This window comes from Eptatretus burgeri, chromosome 11, assembly GCF_056783735.1.
Source record: "Eptatretus burgeri isolate ZD-2024b chromosome 11, Ebu_testis_v1, whole genome shotgun sequence".
NCBI lineage: Eukaryota > Metazoa > Chordata > Myxini > Myxiniformes > Myxinidae > Eptatretus > Eptatretus burgeri.
The window spans coordinates 76,718,969-76,737,461 of NC_140971.1; the positions used below are offsets into that span (position 1 = coordinate 76,718,969).

General features: G+C 43.8%; 1 long non-coding RNA gene across 3 annotated transcripts in view; it reads left to right on the plus strand.

Annotated features, from left to right (window-relative positions):
* Positions 1-18,493, plus strand: part of LOC147017420 (uncharacterized) — a 119,333-nt gene that overhangs the window by 52,478 nt on the left and 48,362 nt on the right. For 2 of the 3 annotated variants that reach the window (XR_015049492.1, XR_015049494.1), the window contains exon 4: positions 4,035-4,106. This is a non-coding gene — a long non-coding RNA (uncharacterized LOC147017420). Of the gene's footprint in view, positions 1-4,034; positions 4,432-18,493 lie in introns of those variants that run through there. The other variant, XR_015049491.1, reaches the window with a different exon arrangement.

Here is an 18,493-nt window from a genome sequence, read left to right on the forward strand (position 1 = left end):
GGTGTGTTTTCAATCACACCGTAAATCAGCCAACTATTCTGTCCACGTGCAACAGGGTCTGATCTCCGAATTGTCGATGTACCTAAGTATGCGCTTAGCCAGAAATGCCAGGGATTTACACCTCGACGGGACCTGTACGGATACGAGCCGCTGTACGCAGCTCGTGCCGTTTGCGATTTGCCGAGCAGTTGTATATCGCCAAGCCCCGCCGGATCCGATGACTTTATCGGCTATTAACAGCCAGCTAATATTCCGTACGTAATAATGGCAGTCAATAACAGGAAAGGACGCAACGAACAGGTGCACATTTAAACAAGGACCTTTATTTACACACGTATGCAGTCAAGGCAATGAATGCAATGGGGGTAAGGGACAGGACACAAGTTAATAAAGACCTACAGCCATTTGTCTATTATTTCTGTACATGCACTTAGTCAGTTTACTACTTAAGGACATGGCACCACAACTTTCATACAAAGAAAACCCCAGGAAAGGAAAGGGCAGACTGGACCCGTAGGCCTTTATGTTCGTGGAACTGTGGAGACCGCAAGAGCTCCACGAGACTGTGCTGGTTACCTGTCACCCTCGTTGTGACTCGCTGGGCCCTGGTTCAGCGACCCTCGGTGGCTCTGCCCGCACTCCGCGGGACTCCACCAGATCCTGACTTCACTCTCGATTCCACTGGCGCCTCCGTCGATCAAGGATAGAGAGAGAGAGAGCAAGGAGAAAGACCCTCTCACTCCTCACTGCTTCCTCCGATTTCAGACTCAACTCCTGGCGACCCTCTCCTCAACTCCACACACCCAGCGTTTTCACGCACCCGCTTTATAGCCACGGAGCCTCGCCCCTCCCTTCCCGGTGCGCGGGGGGGGGGGGAATTCCAGCAGTGCTCGGCTGGTCTCAGTTGTTGCCCCCAAGGGGAGAGGTCGCAGTGGGCTTTTTCCACCCAAAATGAGCGCCCTCCCTTCCTTCACCTTTGAACCTTGGCTCGATCCGCCACTCCTCCCTCCCGGCGCGCGGGGGGGGGGGGGGAAGGGGGAAGGGAAATCCCAGGCGTTATCGGGATTTCTCTCTTCAGAGCACCTTGTTGTTTTAACTGTCTGAGCAACGGGTTGTTTTACCGTTGCTTTTGTCCTCTTTATTTGTCGAGAATCGATGTCGTGGTTGGCGCTGTGGGTGGGGATGGCGTGGTTGTTGAGAGGCGGTTGTGGTTGGCGCTGTGGTGGGGATGGCATGGTTGTTGAGATGCCGTTGTTCCAAAATAATGATAGCAAAAGAATAATGGCTGACTCAAAGATCACAGCCCGGTGATACGAATAATACCCTTTAGACATTGGTGGGGAAATCTAATCTGAGCACACACTTATTGACATAACTGATCTCTCGGAAGCCTGAATGGTGTTCTGTGAATTTCCACAACTGTAACAAAATATATATATATATATATATATATATATATATATATATATATATATATATATATATATGTATTTGTACAGAGTTAAAGAACACAGCCGAAAAGAATAAAAAAAATTCTTCCTGAAAACCCTGACGTTTCAGAAGACCACTATCTTCCGTCCTCAGCGGTAAAATTTTTTTTATAACACCACACATTCGGAGACATTAACTGTACTTATGTCCAATGGGAACGGCTGCGTGTCATGATTGGGCTGCAAGGGGGACCAATCAGCATGAGGTTTGGGATGGATTTAATAAAGTGAGTGGGATTGGAGGGTGGATTTCCTTTTGGATTGGATGTTTGGGTCACAGGCTTGGTGTCACGTGTTCCATGTCTGATCTGGGTTTGTGTGCTGGGTTTGACCTTCGCACCTGTGGGTGGGGGCTGTGGGTGATTGCATAATCCTTGATTGGCAGCATGCAGGTCGACGTGACTGTTAATAGACCGTGTGCCCGAAAACCATGCCTCAAGAATTTCCCGGCTGGCCCGGCCAGGACCCGAAGCTTTCACTGCCGTGTTTTCCCACACGAAGATGTGATGAAGATTGTGACAATGTGTCGCTCCCAGGGAAAGCTTTCTCTGCATGCCACAGCTTGCTGGTGCTGCATTAACTGTGTCGCGAGTCGTTTGGACGTCTGGGCACATAGTTGGTATCACAGTCTCTACAGGGGATTTTGTAGACCACATTCATCTTATTGAGTCTTTTCACCCTGTCTTTCACCCCCCCCCCCACTCCCCACATGGACAGCAATCTTCAAGTCATGCCACAGATTTTCGATTGGATTTAGGTCGGGGCTCTGACTGGGTCACTCAAGGACATATATATTTTTGGTCCTTCGCTACTCCAGTGTAGCTTTGGATATGTGCTTCGGGTCGATGTCTTGCTGAAAGGTGCAGTTCCCTCCCAATTTCAGCTTTCATGCAGAAGGCAGCAGGTTTTCCTCTTGAATTTTTCTGTATTTTGCTCCATCAATTTTCCCTTCCATCCTGACAAGTGCCCCAGTCCCTGCTGATGAGAAACATCTCCATAATATGATGCTGCCACCACCATGCTTCCCAGTAGGGATGGTGTTCTTTGGGTGATGTGCTGTGTTGGGTTTGCGCCAAATGTAACGTTTTGCATTTCGGCCAAAAAGTTCAATCTTAGTTTCGTCAGACCACAAAACCTTTTGCCACATGGCTTCAGAATCTCTGGAGTGGTTTTTTTTGCATACCTCAAACGGGATTCAAGGTGGGCTGCTTTTGAGTCATGGCTTCCTTCTTGCCACCCTACCATTCAGGCCAGACTTGTGCAGTGCTTGGGATATTGTTGTCATTTTCATATAGGGACCGGTTTTTGCCATAAAGGCATGTAGTTCTTTCAAAGTTGCCATTGGCCTCTTGGTGGCCTCTCTGATCAGTCCACTCCTTGCTTAGTCATCCAGTTTGGAGGGATTGCCTGATCTAGGCAGGGTCTTCGTGATACCATTCACCTTCCACTTCTTCATGATTGTCTTCACTGTGCTCCAAGGGATATTCAAGGCCTTTGAAATATTTTGTACCCATCCCCTGACCTGTGCCTTTCCACAACTTTATCTGAATCTTAATTTATCGTGAGAGTGAATTTTACCTCAAACAGCTTTCGAATTATATTATTCATAAAAAACATTAAATATTTGAAAAATTAAGTCAAAGGAAACCATGATTATATAGGGTCTGAATGAAGCTCTTTACTTTATAACCATCTTTTGATCAAAGAGTCCATTATCTCTGGAGCTGTTGGCTAAGTTAACCCTCCAAAATATGTTTGGCAACTTTGCCGAGTTACTTAAGAATCTATACAAGTTAACTTACAACCTTCAGGAATTCTCCCCTACGTACCAGAGAAAGGTCTTGAGTCATGATGTGCAGGACCATGAAAACGATGGAATGGTATCATACGAACTTCTTCATGAATGAATTTCCACACAGTGAACCAAATAAACGCTCCATGCACCCAAAAGCTCCCCACTCCCTTACCCATATTCCCCCCCCCCAATACAGTGTTCTTAAAGGGTCCATTTCGAGTTTTACTCGAGGAATTGTTTGTTATGACGACAATCCCAAGTGTCATTGTATTCAGGGTGCATTTAGCTCTATGTTCTCCTGAATCATATATAAATGCTGTAAATCTCAAGACCAATAGCAAACAAAGCGCACGACATCAAATCAGCATTCCCTCAACTGGGATTCAACACGCCATACATTTAGAATTCTTGTTTAGACAAATGTTTTTCTGTTCAATGGGGAAAAAAAAATTGATTTTTTGAAACAAACTTTCCCTACACTATTCGACATTGCAAAACCGCGTCACGTTTTCCAGCAATGAAGTTTCGGAACTTGAGCTCATCTTGAAACAATCATGGTCTCGGCATTCCAAAAGGACCCCAATGGCACAAAACCTCCCTTTTCTGCTTCCAATTATCTTTGCTCTAACAGGCCCGTGACCACACGAATTGAGAAATGATGGATTGTTTAATGGCTTTGGCATGTAATCTTTCTGATGATCGTATACACGCCTCCTCTGTCATTATCGAGCTCTTTGTGTGAATTGCAGGTGCGTCGGCCACAGCGACCTTTCGAACCACCTTGAGATCGTTGAGGAGATGAGGACCCATTCAGGCGCAAGGTAACCCTGAAGAGTGTACCGCACGTCTCGTTGAATTGTGCGTGTCGACTGAGTGTTGAAAGCGCTACTTTGCCATAATTCTTATGTTAAGCTTCCCACACTACAGCTTGTTTACGTGGACCATTTTAGCCTTGCCCGTTCTCTAAGGGATCGGAGAGACTATTGTAATCGTTGTGTGTGTGTGGGGGTTTTTCCATCTTGATATACTTTATCTTTATATAACCATGATGAGGATCTGCCTTTCTCCAATTCTCCGGTCTTTTCTTTCAATTCAATTACATTCGAATCTTGTTCTGATCAAGTTGTGCATCCTGATATACAACCTTATTGTCGTCTTTTCGAAGTGCGTATAAACCTTTGATATATATATATATATATATATATATATATATATATATATATATATATATATATATATATATATATATATATATATATACATACATACATACATACATACATACATACATACATACATACATACATACATACATACATACATATACATCTGCAATACACCATATTTCCATAGCTCGTTTCATTAGCTCCATACCCTATTACAAAAAGTACGTTAGATCTCATTTCGGTACAACAATACAATTGTTTCCACTAGAAATCCATGAGCAAACCGATTCAAGAGCTGATACTTGCATTCTTTTGGTTTAAAAGGCGATAGTTTGTTTGTTATCCTTCTGTTCTCTTCGACGGAACATCTACAATTAACAGCAAACGGTTTATACAGAGCAACAAGCACGTTCCAAAAATAATATCCATTTCTCCTCAGGGGAAACGTGTCACAAGGAAGAGACAGATCGCTCTAGGCGCATACAAAAAAAAAAAATACAAAAAAAAATAGCCTCGACAAGTCATATGGCAGCAATTCCAAAAACCACAAAACATTTACTGATGTTTATGTCCAGATCGTACTGTGCATTTTATATAAAGTGTGTTGCAAATTACATCCTACAAAATGTAATTAGACACGATGTCTAGGTGCTAATTTACCACTGCTTTGTAATCTCGGGGTAATTATGGTCACGGCGAGAGCGTGTAATGAGTATGAAATGGAAATCAAACTGAAGGCTCGTAGTTGTTGGTTTAAAAAAAAAAAAATTCCATAAAGGACCGGTCCCATAAAAGAGCCTGGTGGTGGTGAAAATGCTGAGTCCATATTGTTTGAAAATACTCTTGCTGAACAGGCTATGACGTGTTCGTGCAACATGGCTTTACAAACTGTTTATCACCTTTTCAATCTCGCTCTGTGGTTCTTATGATATGCTAATGATATTTTCAATTGTGACGTCGATGAAAGCACTTTTAGGAGAACAAAAAACAACGTTTACAAGAAGTTCCCAGAAATTCATATCAAGTATTGTTTGTTTTTCAAATTATTAACTTTTATAGCCATTATTATCATTAATATGATGATGATGATGATGATGATTACTATTTATGGCATTGTTGAACTCTTTTGTTTGCCAGAAATTCAACCTGTATTCTCATATGAGTTTAGTCTGACAGGATGATGTGCAGAGCCAGCTCACGTACCCTCGAGCCGTCTAGTCTAGGTTCCCTACGAGACTCATTATTGTTGCCCTTCGTAGCCGAAGACGGTCGTTCACATGTGGCATCGAACAACTTGGGAACATTAATTTGTTTATCGTTTAGGAGATGCTAAATCGGACTACAACCACAATCTGAGACAGCAAACCGTGTTGTTCTGATGTAGTTGTCTCAAACGGTGGTAAGCAGCAAAATGAGTAATGTTAAGGGATATCCCATAAGAGCAAACCACTGACTACAATTGTAATTTAGCCATTGGGCATGTGATAATTCACCTACTCTTTGTGAAACATACAATGAGGTCTTTAATGTCCACCAACGACCGGAGCTCATAGGGGACGAGTCTTCCTGCTTTAACGTCCACACATTGAGGCATGGCCCTACATGTAAAACGCCATGGTGGTTAATTGTAGTCTGGTCAAGATTCGAACCCAGGCAATCCTACCATCCCTCACCAAGCATCGATGATGTCTGTCATGTGAGAAAACATCATTGAAAAACAACTTGATTCCCCCCCCCCACCCCAAGCTCAATAATTATATTCAAGGGAACAACCCCAGGATGCACATGTTCTTCCATTCACCCCCTCCTGGTTAAACTTCCAAAATCCACGCTGACTGCACACCTCAATTCTTTTATTCCCCACTTCTACCGTCTGTGGAACCACCTTCCTGAATCTGTTCTTCCCCCCTCTTCCCGACATGGCTTCAAGCAGACAGCACACAACCACCTCGTGTCATCCCCCATCTTAACCCATGATCTTTTATTACCCCTTTAACGCTTCACAAACCAACCCCTCTTGTTGTGCTCTAATTGTTGCTGCCCCCCCTCCCCACCCCCACTGTCAATTTAATCTTGCTCTACTATGAGCCTCCCTGTTTTAGAAAAAAAGGTCATTAAAATGTTATTTTGAGCTTCTGGATATTGAACCAACCAGCGATCTCACCAGCAACACGTAAATCGATCCGAAGAGCCTGTTCTGTGATTGCTTGCATAACGAGCCTCAAAATTTGGTGTGTAATTCCCCCTACCCCATTCCCTGCATGCACGGCGTGCAAAGCAGGAAGGAAATCACGACTCGACCCTGTTGTTTTCAAACGCACGAGGTCTAAAATTACCGCAATCTTCCCTCCTTTACCGCAGCAGTAAATCGCGCGTGCGTCAAACGCCCTGACCTGCACGTGCTTACGGTATTTACGGTACTTACGCACGGTAACCAGCCCACCGGCCCTAGTCGAGCTCGCCATTCGGAATCTCCCGTGTTGTTTGCTCAGAGGTAAACGTGTAACAATTTGCCTGATGGTAATTTGATGCCAGTTTACTGCTCCTCTTGAGAGAGGGTAATTTGGGAAGGTCATGGGTACCTTTACCACTGGGAGAAACGAAAACTTGTATTGGGGAGATTTATTTAATCTCCGCCCGAAAGCACCGTGCGCAATCGCCACTTATGCGTACAAAGCTTAAATCAACAAGCAGTCGTGGATTGCTGATTTTGCTACAATAGGTTATTGGGAGGAAAAGGGGATGGAAGGGATTCGTTATGAGTGCAACGTTAAATTTAGGTGGAAAATCGGTGATTTTGGGGACATTGGGGATCTCCAGAGGGTGGTACCACAAGTCCACCACCCAAAAGGGACAGTGTATGGTAGTCACGTATGGGTTTGCAAAAGGTTACATCTTCAGAGAACTGAAGTTGATAGTCTTCTCTCTTGTTTTTTTCTCACAAACAATTGGAACATTTCTTACTGAAGATTATTTCTAACTAAGGGAAAACCAGGTGTTTATCACAATGGTCAGAAAATTTACTGACAATTGCCTCGAGCTCATGCTATCAGTGCAACCAAACATGGTGTGAGGTTGAGTACAGCCATGAAAATCAATGCTCAATATCACTTTGCCAAGTCCTGATGGCACTGAATGCAAAGAAAGAAACTCAAGTGGGTTCACTCGCTGCCTTAATAGCGAAGGTGTGTGTGTGTGTGTGTGTGTGTGTGTGTGTGTGTGTGTGTGTGTGTGTGTGTGTGTGTGTGTGTGTGTGTGTGTGTGTGTGTGTGTGTGTGTGTGTGTGTGTGTGTGTGTGTGTGTGTTAGCCACATTTTGTCTCGTAGAAATTTGAACCCATGACCAGGACTCAACCACAGACACTATCTTGCTGCTCCAAGATCACAGTCAGAATGCGAGAGGCAAGAAGACGGCAAAACGTGAAGAACTGAGTGAAAGTTAATTATTGAGACGAGACAACCAAGGATGGAAAGAAAAGCAAAGCGAGACACAGACAAATTGCCAGAACTTTCAGAAGCCTCTGTTGTATAAAGGCCTGCCAATAATAGTGTCAAAGTGCAATTTAAGGGTGATGAGCCGAGATAATGTGACAGTAGACCCCATGAACACGGCTGCAACCCGATCCCCTAAAAAGCCCATCCATTGGGCCGATGTGACAGATATGGTTCTCAAATGGTGGTAAGCAGAAGAATGACTGACAGACCACACATCTTTGGACAATATTTGCACGTTAATTAGGATGCTAGTGTAATACCATCGTGTTGAAGAACCACAGAGCCATTGCCTTAGGAGATGCTGCAATGACAGTCATGCTCTCGATCTATTATCACTTGATGTGACTGGTTGAACAAGTCATAGCGCGGTAGTTACGCCTCAGTAGTTGTGTTACAGAAACAAACAACCATGAGAACTGAAACACAAACACTTTGGCCCAAAGCAGAAAGTTATATATGAAACAGGAAAGGTATATACATCAAGGGGTGCTTGCTCTTAGGTGTAGCAGATCAAATGAAAACTGTCATCTGAAATCTTGAGACCCCTGTTGCAAAGAGAAGCTGTCATGAATGATGAGTGCAAGCACCTTGTTTTGTAAACCAGGTTGAAAGAGTGGATATTCTGTTAAATCATTGGGATGGAAGACTCAAAGTCACTCTCTGATACTTCTGGAGTCAAAAGACCCAGATTTTGAAGCCAAGACGAGCCTAAGTGTAAGCTTCGTCATGCCGAGTACAAAACAAGAGCAGGAAATAGGAGGAAGAAATGAATGAATGAAATGAAAATAATATAAGGTCATACCTGACTCTGTGGTGTAATGGTTCGAGCATCTGCTCTGAGTCTAGGAGGGATGGTGGTTTGAACCCTGACTAAGTCATGCCAAAGACTTTCAAAATGGCACACACTCCTTCCTTACTTAACACTATTTTATAAAGATAAAACATGGATTGGCAACCATTGTACTGGCTTTGGTAGGCGTATAATGGTTGGCCTTTAATGGTGGGCCTATATTGTCAGGTCAGGCCAGATTATATCTGTGACATGCTACAGGTATCATGTAAACCTGTACTAACCTGTTCCATTGTCGGGTTGTCAGCAACTAAACCATCTCTCCTACCAGGTTTTCTGGTGAGGAGGATGTTTGGATATGGACACCCAGCAGGATTAAAAACAAAACCTGTCAAAGGCCGCAGGAGCTCCTTGTGAGCCAACGGCCATCCATATCCCGTGCCCAACTGTGTCTGTGGACGTCCTCCTGCAGTTGGGTTACTTTGTTTTTAGGAAGTTGGTGGCAAGATTTGCACTCCGTCCACCATAAAACCCTTCATTCTGCAAAACCCACAAAGGCAAAGAAAACTGAAAACCCACACTGTGGGAGTACCCACTGTGCTGCAGCCCTTTGCAGGGCAGCTCACCGGATGACTGAATCGGGGCAAAGCTTTCGGGGTCCCCATTATTTGATGATGGGAGGAAAAACACGGGGTAAACTTCCTGGGTCAGATTGCGGTGTTGTGTGGCGGAGTGATGCTGAGGTGTTCTGGGATTTGAGGCGTAAAACTGCATTTGTGCTGAAGGTGGACAAGGAAGCCTGTATGCGAGGAATCTGTGAGGGATTAGAGCATCACTTGGGCTCAAGTGATTCTCCTTCTGCTTACAGGGAAATTTGTGCATTGCATTCATCCAAGCCCGTCCCTTGGTGGACTGCAATTAGAGCAGACGGTGGTGGGCTCTTGACAGAGGAATTCAAAGTGAAGGGCTGCTGGGCCGGTTACTTTGAGTGGCCATACCACACTGACCAACCAGCTGTTGAGTTGGATGTCAGGGGTATTTCTATGCCTATTGCTGACCCACCAATCAACTGTGATCTACCTCTGTTTGTGGAAGCACCGGCTGCGGTGAACAAGTTGAAACGGAGTGAAGCTCCTGAGATCCGTGGCATCCGTGCTGAACTTCTCAAGGCTGGTGGAAATGTTGTATTTGTGTCATTGCATGCAGTTCTGTGCTCTGCCTGGAACAAAGGCATCATCGCAAATGACTGGAAGAGGGGCCTTGCTGATCCTGTATGTAAAGGGATGGGTGATCGCCAGAACTGCATCAACTACTGAGGGGTGATGCTGCTCTCAGTGCCAGGCAAGGTCTTTGCTCAGATAATTCTTGATCAGGTTCACCACCATCTGCTTGAGCACCAGCACCCAAAGCAGTCAGGCTTTACACCAAAGAGGTCAATGATTGACCCTGTCCTTGCTTTTCTGGTGTTCCCTGAACGCAGATAAGAGTTTCGGCAGGGGCTGCTTGCAGCCTATGTTGATTTCTGCAAAGTGTTCAATTCAGTGAGTTGGGATGCCCTCTGGAGGATTCTTGGTCTTCGTTGGGTGCCACCAAAACTGATCAATCTGATGTCTGAACGATACTCTGGTACTGAGAGTGCTGTGAGATGTGGTGGTTCCATCTCTGACTTATTTCCAGTTGTTACTGGAGTTCATCAGGGTTGTGCACTGGCCCCCACACTTTTCAGCCCTTGCATGGACTATATTCTGGGGAGGATGTTGGAGAGATCAAGCTGCATTGCATCATTTGGGAATGTCAACATCTCCGACTTTGATTACGCAGATGATGCAGACATCTTTGCAGAGACTTTGGATATCCTTTTGGGGGCCCTCGAGGTGTTGAATGAGGAGATCGAGCCTCTGGGATTATGGGTTTCCTGGGTTCAAACTAGGATCCAGGTCTTCAATGACATCTTGGATGCTGATATCTTGTCTATTCCTGTTTGTGGTGAGGATGTTGAGGACATGGAGAGATTTACTTACCTTGGCAGTGATATTCATGTCTCTGCTAGCTGTGAGCCAGAGGGTCAATTGACATTTGGGTCAGGCCTTGGAGTCATGGATTCACTGGATTATGGGGTGTGGCACTGTTGGTATCTGTGCAGGAGGACAAAGGTCTGAGTCTTCCGGTCCTTGGTGCTTTCAGTCTTGCTCTACGGATTTGAGACTTGGATTCTGACCAGCGATCTGAGACAGAGACTTCACTCCTTCAGAACCAGGTCTCTTGGGAGAATCCTTGGCTATCGCTGGTCAGACTTTGTGTCCAAGGATTGGTTGCTGAGAGAGAATCAGATGAGATTTGTGACCTGTATAGTCCGTGCACATCAGCTGCAGCTGTATGGACGTGTGCCTCATTTTCCTGATGCTGATCCTGCTTACCAGATTCTCTCAGTGAGGGATCCTCGTGATTGGAGGAGGCCAACGGGTCAACCACATGCCAGGTGGTTGCGGCAGGTTGATCAGCATCTCAAGGAGATGGGGATGGGCCAGGCATCTGCTTGGGGGATGGCCAGACGGAAGCCCCTGGAGTACAGGCGGAAAGTGGATGCAGCGACGCATTGCACCGACGCATGCTTCCTTACCTGACTGATAATGGCCTCCTCCAGTGTTGAATTTTTCTCTCTGGAAATTTTCATTATTATTATTTTGTTATTATTTATTATAATAATTATAGGCCACAATCGTAGATCCTCACAAATGGAGTATGTACTGAATTCCGATGAGGGGCAAAACTGCTTTTGAAATTGCTAATTTAGGATTTTTGCCATCATCTCTCAGAATTATGTTCATTGCTAGCATTCCTGAGAATGTTCCAAAATAAAGTGTTTGATGGGTTATTTTTTATTTAATCTTCTAGCATTACTTTGGTACATACCCTGATAGTCATTCAAGTTCATTGCTGAATGTAGAACTTGTCTCTCTTGTGGAGGTCAAAGTCGGCAGACAGGTAGAACGATGTATGAAATCGTCAGAACGTCAATCGGAGTATGCTACCCACTGTGGGAAGCAAGGAGAAGCTGACGTTTTGGCCATTAACCTTAAGGCCCGGTCACACCTTGACGTTTTAGCCAGCGATGGCAACGTATTAAAATGTATCTAAAACGCTGGCTTACGTTGAACTTTTGATGTTTTTTTTTAAAGATTCGGACGTATTCATAGCGACTTGGTCTTATGTATAACGCATTGGTAACAGACACAGAACGTTTCGTTGTGTTATAGATAACTTATACCAACGAATGCTGAACCTGTTGTCAGCCTACACAACCGATGCCCAACGATAGTCTAACTTAGGCATAGCGCGTTGCACGCATCGCCGACGATGTCGTGACGTAGCCTATTAAAAGGCTGACGCACAACGATTCGAATCATAACTGCCGTAGAAATGGAAGTGACAACATCGCAGTCACACCTTGGCGATCTTGCCAGCGTATGCCAACCTAAGAAAAATGTGTCTAAAACGTTGGGGCACGTCAAATACGGTATGAGTAAGTTTGGTATACATGAGTAGAACGCTAAAGCACGCTATCATACGTCGTAGTAAGTAGAGTACGTCAAGAAATTTTAAACATGTTCAAAATTTTACGACGTACTCGGCGTATGACACACGTTCCGCATGCGATGGGGATAAGTTTTACACACGATATGTGGACGCTTACACACGTTCACAAAGGCTACTTATAAGCTACTCATAAGTCGAAACACGTCGCGGTAATGTCTTTTTTTTACGTGAAACTTATTTCTAACTCATGTTTGACGTGCTTTGAACCAATTCTTTACGTAGTCCCAACACACATCGACGTATGTAGACGTATTCCAATGACGTCTTCCGGTCGACAAAAAAAATAAATTAACGTGTTTCTAGCTTACAACTGCCATATAAAGACGTGTTCCCAGCCGTTTTGGGAATTGGTATATAAAAATGCTGCTCATAAAAGGGGAACCCAACAGTGTTTTCGAGTCCTTTTTGAGTCGATGTCCATGTCAGCAGTAACAGTATCAGTATTAGTATTAGTATTAGTATTAGTAGTAGTTTGTTCATGTTGGCAGTAGTAGGTGAGTGTGAGGGGGAGGGTGTGGGTTATGATGGATCGTCCTTGCGTTTAACGATTTAATGATTTAAATGATAAACTCAACGATTGAAATGGCTGCATCTCCACCATTGAAAGTAGACGCTTGTGCTCAACAATTGGATTTTTTTTACACTCAACGACTTTTAAACGGTACCACTCAACTATTTTCATTGTTTACAATGAACGATTTAAATTGCTGTCACTCGCCTTTGTTTTTTGACGCTGGGGTTTGGAAATTTTAATCGTTTCTATTGAACGTGTTAAATCGCTCAAACCCCACTATTGAAAGTAAACGCTTGTGCTCAACAATTCGATTCTTTTTACACTCAACGACTTTGAAACGGTACCACTCAGCTATTTTCATTGTTTACAATGAACGATTTAAATTGCTGTCACTCGCCTTTGTTTTTTGACGCTGGGGTTTGGAAATTTGAAGCGTTTCTTCTGAACGTGTTAAAACGCTCAAACTCGACTATTTTAAATAGACGCTGCCGATGGACAATTGGAATCATAGCCAAGCTAGACATCGAAGTGTGAACATCCTCGTCATGCCGAAGAAAAGTTTGAAGAATGCTGCAAATAGGTGGCCTGGCCGTGGACGCTGATGCAAGGACGATCCATTATACCGACGTCTTTCAGCCTATGAGTAACTTAAAAGTAACGTCTGTCGACGTGTGGCAACGATCGCGTAACGTGCCAACAACACGTTAATCATAGGTTAGAAATAAGTTTCGGGTACGCTAAACATTACCTCGGCGTGTCTCAACTTATGATTAACTTACAAGTAGCATGTGTTGACGTCTGTCAACGATCGCAGACCGTGCATACAACTTGTGGCCAGCGTAGCGGAACGTGTGAGTCATACGCCGGCATACGTCGTGAAATTTCAAGCATGAAAAAATTTGAGGACAACCAAAAAGTACAACGTTTAAAGCCAACGTACAACAACGTATGGCAGTATTTTTCAGCGTGCTCTCAATGTTATCAAAACTTACCCATAACGTATTCAACGTGTGCCAGCGTTTTAGAAAAAAAATTCAAAAATCGGCATACGTTGGCTAAAACGTCAAGGTGTGACCGGGCCTTTACATCAGAGCAAAAGAAAGTGTTAAGTTAACCATTCACATTGGAGAACCCTTTTACAGTCCTTTAAATAACTGACATTCTTTTAAATACCTACAATCCTTACTCAGGAACATAACTGTGACATGCATTGAGCGGTAAAAAACTTCTACAAACGTTGATCTCGTCCTAACCATACTTCAAGACGTGCCCAAGATGTAACGAGGTCCAGCACAGATAAACAATAATGCATTTATCTATTTTCTTACTAATTATACATTTTTAGACTATAAGGAGAAAATATGCATTTCTGGGACTATTGACACTTGAGAGTCTAGTCTCGATCATTCATAGATCTTTTTGACTTGCACCTGGTACCCCCAACGACAGGTCGGCTTTTGTATGGTGCTACCTGATGGGCAATAACTCACAACATGTATAATTATCGAATGGTGCACAAAAAAGGTCGTCAAAATCGATTTTGGGGGGGGGGTGATTTTTTGGGGGATTTTTCTAAAGTGTCTTGAGGGTTTCAGGGGTCTAAAGTGTCAAGGGTGAAATGGTGTAAAGGTGCAAATGGTCTTAGGGGTACAAAGGGTTTAAAAGGTGTAAAGGTCTAATGAAAGTGTCTTAAAGGTCTAAGCGGTCTGAAGTGGCTTGAGGGTCCAAAAGGGATATTAAGTGTTTCAAGAGCTTAAATGGGTCTAAAGGTTCTAAAGGGTGTAAGGGATCTAAAGGGGTCTAAGGGTGAAAGAGCAAGAAGGCTCTAAAGTGTCCAAAGAGTCTTAAAAGGTCTGGACGTCTGAAAAGTGGCTAAATGGCTGAAGAAGGTCTATGGGTCTCCAAAGGGGATAAATGGGTGTGAAGGGTATCCAAAGGGTCTGAAGGGTGTTTAAAGGGTCTAAAGGGTGTAAAGGATTGAAACTGCAGTAAAGTAATTAACTATGGAGTGCAACACGGAAATAACGGGCCAAATGACCTCCTCATGACTGGTGAAAACCCCTATTGAGGTGCATCGTGGTCAAAAATATGATCATATAAAGTTTGGTCGTGAATAACCTTGGGAGCTCAAAGTACAAAGATCAAAAACAAATAAACAAACAAACATTTCGCTTTTATATATACTCGTACGAGTCCACCCACTCCCTATGGAAGTGGCAGGAAGGGTCATGTTATTATCATCTCTGGGGTACTGTATATATCGATTACAGTAGATCTAGGCTTGGGTCTCAAGAATGTCAGGTTTCCTCTCAGTTTAGTTTTAAACAGCAGTGGTGACTTTTTGAGGTTTTTTTGTATACATAGTCAAGGCTCTGGTCGAGTCGTATACTTAGTCGAGGAGGTAAAACTGGAAAGTTGGAAGGAGGAGGGATTGGGGAGGGTTAACGAGGGTAGAAAGGATCATTGTTTTGGATTGGGGATGATCTGATATGGTGGTGAACAGCTGTCTTGAAGAGCTGGAATGAAGAATGAGATGGAAGAGGATGTGGAAGTCGATTCCACAGGTGGGGAAAAAAAGAGGACCAAATGAGTGGAGGTGAGCAGTCATCTTGGATTTAGGTAGTTTCACCAGAAGGGGGTTGATGGTGGACCACATGAGCCCTTCCAGAACTTGGGGGAGGGGTGTCATGGGGGGTGGGGTGGGGGGTGGGGTGGGGGACAAAGCACAGAAAATAATTGTTTAAAAAGGTGATGTTATGTCTTTGTGGTTTATAATCTTTTTTACTCCTGGTAGGGGTGCCCCAAGAAACACCACGATAAGCTATTTATACATGTTAACATGGCGTTTGGCCAAGGAGGGAAAACCCCTTGGGGAGAGTGGATATTTGTATTAATATTGTTTTGTAATAACATGAATAATATCCCATTATCATTAGTGTTGTTATTACTTCTGTTATTAGAAGCGGTCTTGCAAAAACACCATGATTATCCACCTTAACATGGATTTTGCCGAAGGTGGAAACCCTCCTTGGGGAGGGGGCAAATTTTGTCACTCCATCCTTCATCATGTGATCCTTATTTCTACTGTCAAATTTGGTTGAGATTGGATAGGTAATGACTGTACGTGTCAATGTCAAAAAGAGACACCAAATTGCGTGTACTGTTTTAGTATGGTGACAGACCAGCAAAAGTACCCATCGAAAATCAAAAGACAACATGTTGTACTTCACAAACATTCTGCTCTATTCACTCTATCATTTGCCCAAGGTCATCTTTCATCTGCTCAGAAGTCAGCTAACATCATCTTCATCAACCATTCTCTCTGGTTATATATGGCGTGAGCAAAAATCACTTCCACTTCGCTGCAAACCTCAGCATTGGGTGCTTTGGTTTGAACCTCTATTCAAATTTAGTGACATTAAACATTTTGAAAATTCTGAATTATTCTCATTTAGATTTCAACATCACTGTAATGCATATTGTTAAGTTGTTGAAACTTTCTTTATCTAAGAAGTTGTTTTGTAATACTGGATACCACCGGGTGGCACTGTATGATACACATTTACATAAAGATAATTGGGGTCTTCCCCCCACCCTGAACCACCTTCCCCAGATATGCTACCCCTGACATAAACCATACTCTGGTTCCCCTGAGGCAACATGCTAAATTTGGTTGGATTTGGTTTAGCTTTTTCCGTTTTTGCAGCATATATAATCGGATTCAGGCACGGACTCTCCTATAGATCATTAGATGATTAATAACATCAATGTTTTTTTTGACAATTTGTGAAACCTGCATTTTAATGCTTGTTTTTCCTTCGTAAGCAGCACAAGGCTGCAGGGTAGCATCATTGTCTGAGGGTCCAGCTTTGTCGCTGATGCCATGCCCTCAGGAGGTTAGAACAGGAATTTGTTCATGATGCCAGCAATAACTCACCAACTCTTCATGAATGACACCACGAGATCTTCAACGCCACCAACAAGTGCCGGCAGACAGGACTCCCGTTTAACATCCATCCAAGGGATTGCACACATTGATGAATCACCATGCCTGTGAACCACCAGGATGACAGTTTATAGCTGGGCCAGGATTTGAACCAGGGCTAGCGAGCTCGCTTAAAGGCAAGTGTGATTTTAATAGCCTACTGGGAAGCACTGTGATTTGAATGAGGGATCCTCCACTTACCTCAGCATGGAATTCCAACTTACCCATTGGAATTAGGAAATAAATGTAAAGACCACCTTCTTTTAGCCTGCCCAAAGCCAAGTAACTTCTTCTTCTTCACTGCTTTCTGCTGGTGTGTTTGAAGAATGATCGGGAGTGAAAGTCTCAATGTGCTAGATTTTTGTGAGAATTTCATTCCCTAGTCCCAGACAAGCTATTTTTGCATGCTTTTCTTTGGAATGGCATTAAACCGACCAACTGCCCAGGAACGTTCAATTTGCAAAAATGTGTAACTTGGATGATGGACTAGCAGAAGGACTGATTGTGCTTTCAGCTTTTGTTCCTGGAGCAGCTGTGAGCTCATTGTTTGTTTGATTTACACATTTGAATGGTGAGAACCAGTCTTTGCAATCTTCTTCTACTACTGCTGCTGCTGCTACCACTACTACGACTACCACCACCACCACTACTACTACTACTTTGATGCCCCCTCTCCCTCTACCCTACCTTCTTGTGGGGTCAGCCAGGGAAAGTTTTTGGCCTAATTCTTTCACTAATTCCGGCTAGCCTGGCCCATTGTTCAACTGAATGTGATTTGGGCAAGAATTTTTAATTTGTTCAGGTGTTAACTCACCTACTCTTCAGAAAAGACACATGGGATATTTAACTTCCACCAAATAACGCAAGCAAATGGGACACCTTGCTTAACGTCCATCCAAGAGATTTTCCATCCATCCAAGAGACATCACTTTGTGATGTAATGGAATGCCTATGAAGCACCAATCCAACAGTTTAGAGTCACAAGCAAATACCATCCTTCGCTTTGCTGAATGGAATATTAGGAGGGGGAGAGAGAGAGAGGAGGGGAGAGAGAGAGAGAGAGAGAGAGAGAGAGAGAGAGAGAGAGAGAGAGAGAGAGAGAGAGAGAGAGAGAGAGAGAGAGAGAGAGAGAGAGAGATAGATAGATAGATAGATAGATAGATAGATAGATAGAGAGATAGAGATAGATCACAAGTTGGCATTTGGCAGTTTTGACATGTGTACCCATGCACAAACCTTCCTTCACTCCTCCCGAGTTTTTTGTGTCTCAAACCTTCTTCAGAATTCGTTGAATTCTCAATCATCAGTTTAATCGAAATCCATTAATCCATTCTCAAGTTATAGCACAACAAACAAACAGACAGACACGGCTCCTTTTCTTATATAGAAATTCCACTTAATGTAAAATGTGACTCACCCCCCTCCCCCCCCTCTCTACCCTCAACCCCACTCATCCCCTCCACCCCCACTCCCCACTCTCTCTCTCTCTCTCTCTCTCTCTCACTCTCTCTCTCTCTCTCTCTCTCTCTCTCTCTCTCTCTCTCTCTCTCTCTCTCTCTCTCTCTCTCTCTCTCTCTCTCTCTCTCTCTCTCTCTCTCTCTCTCTCTCTCTCTCTCTCTCTCTCTCCTCCCACCCTCCCCTCCAATCCCTACCCCTTTGTCT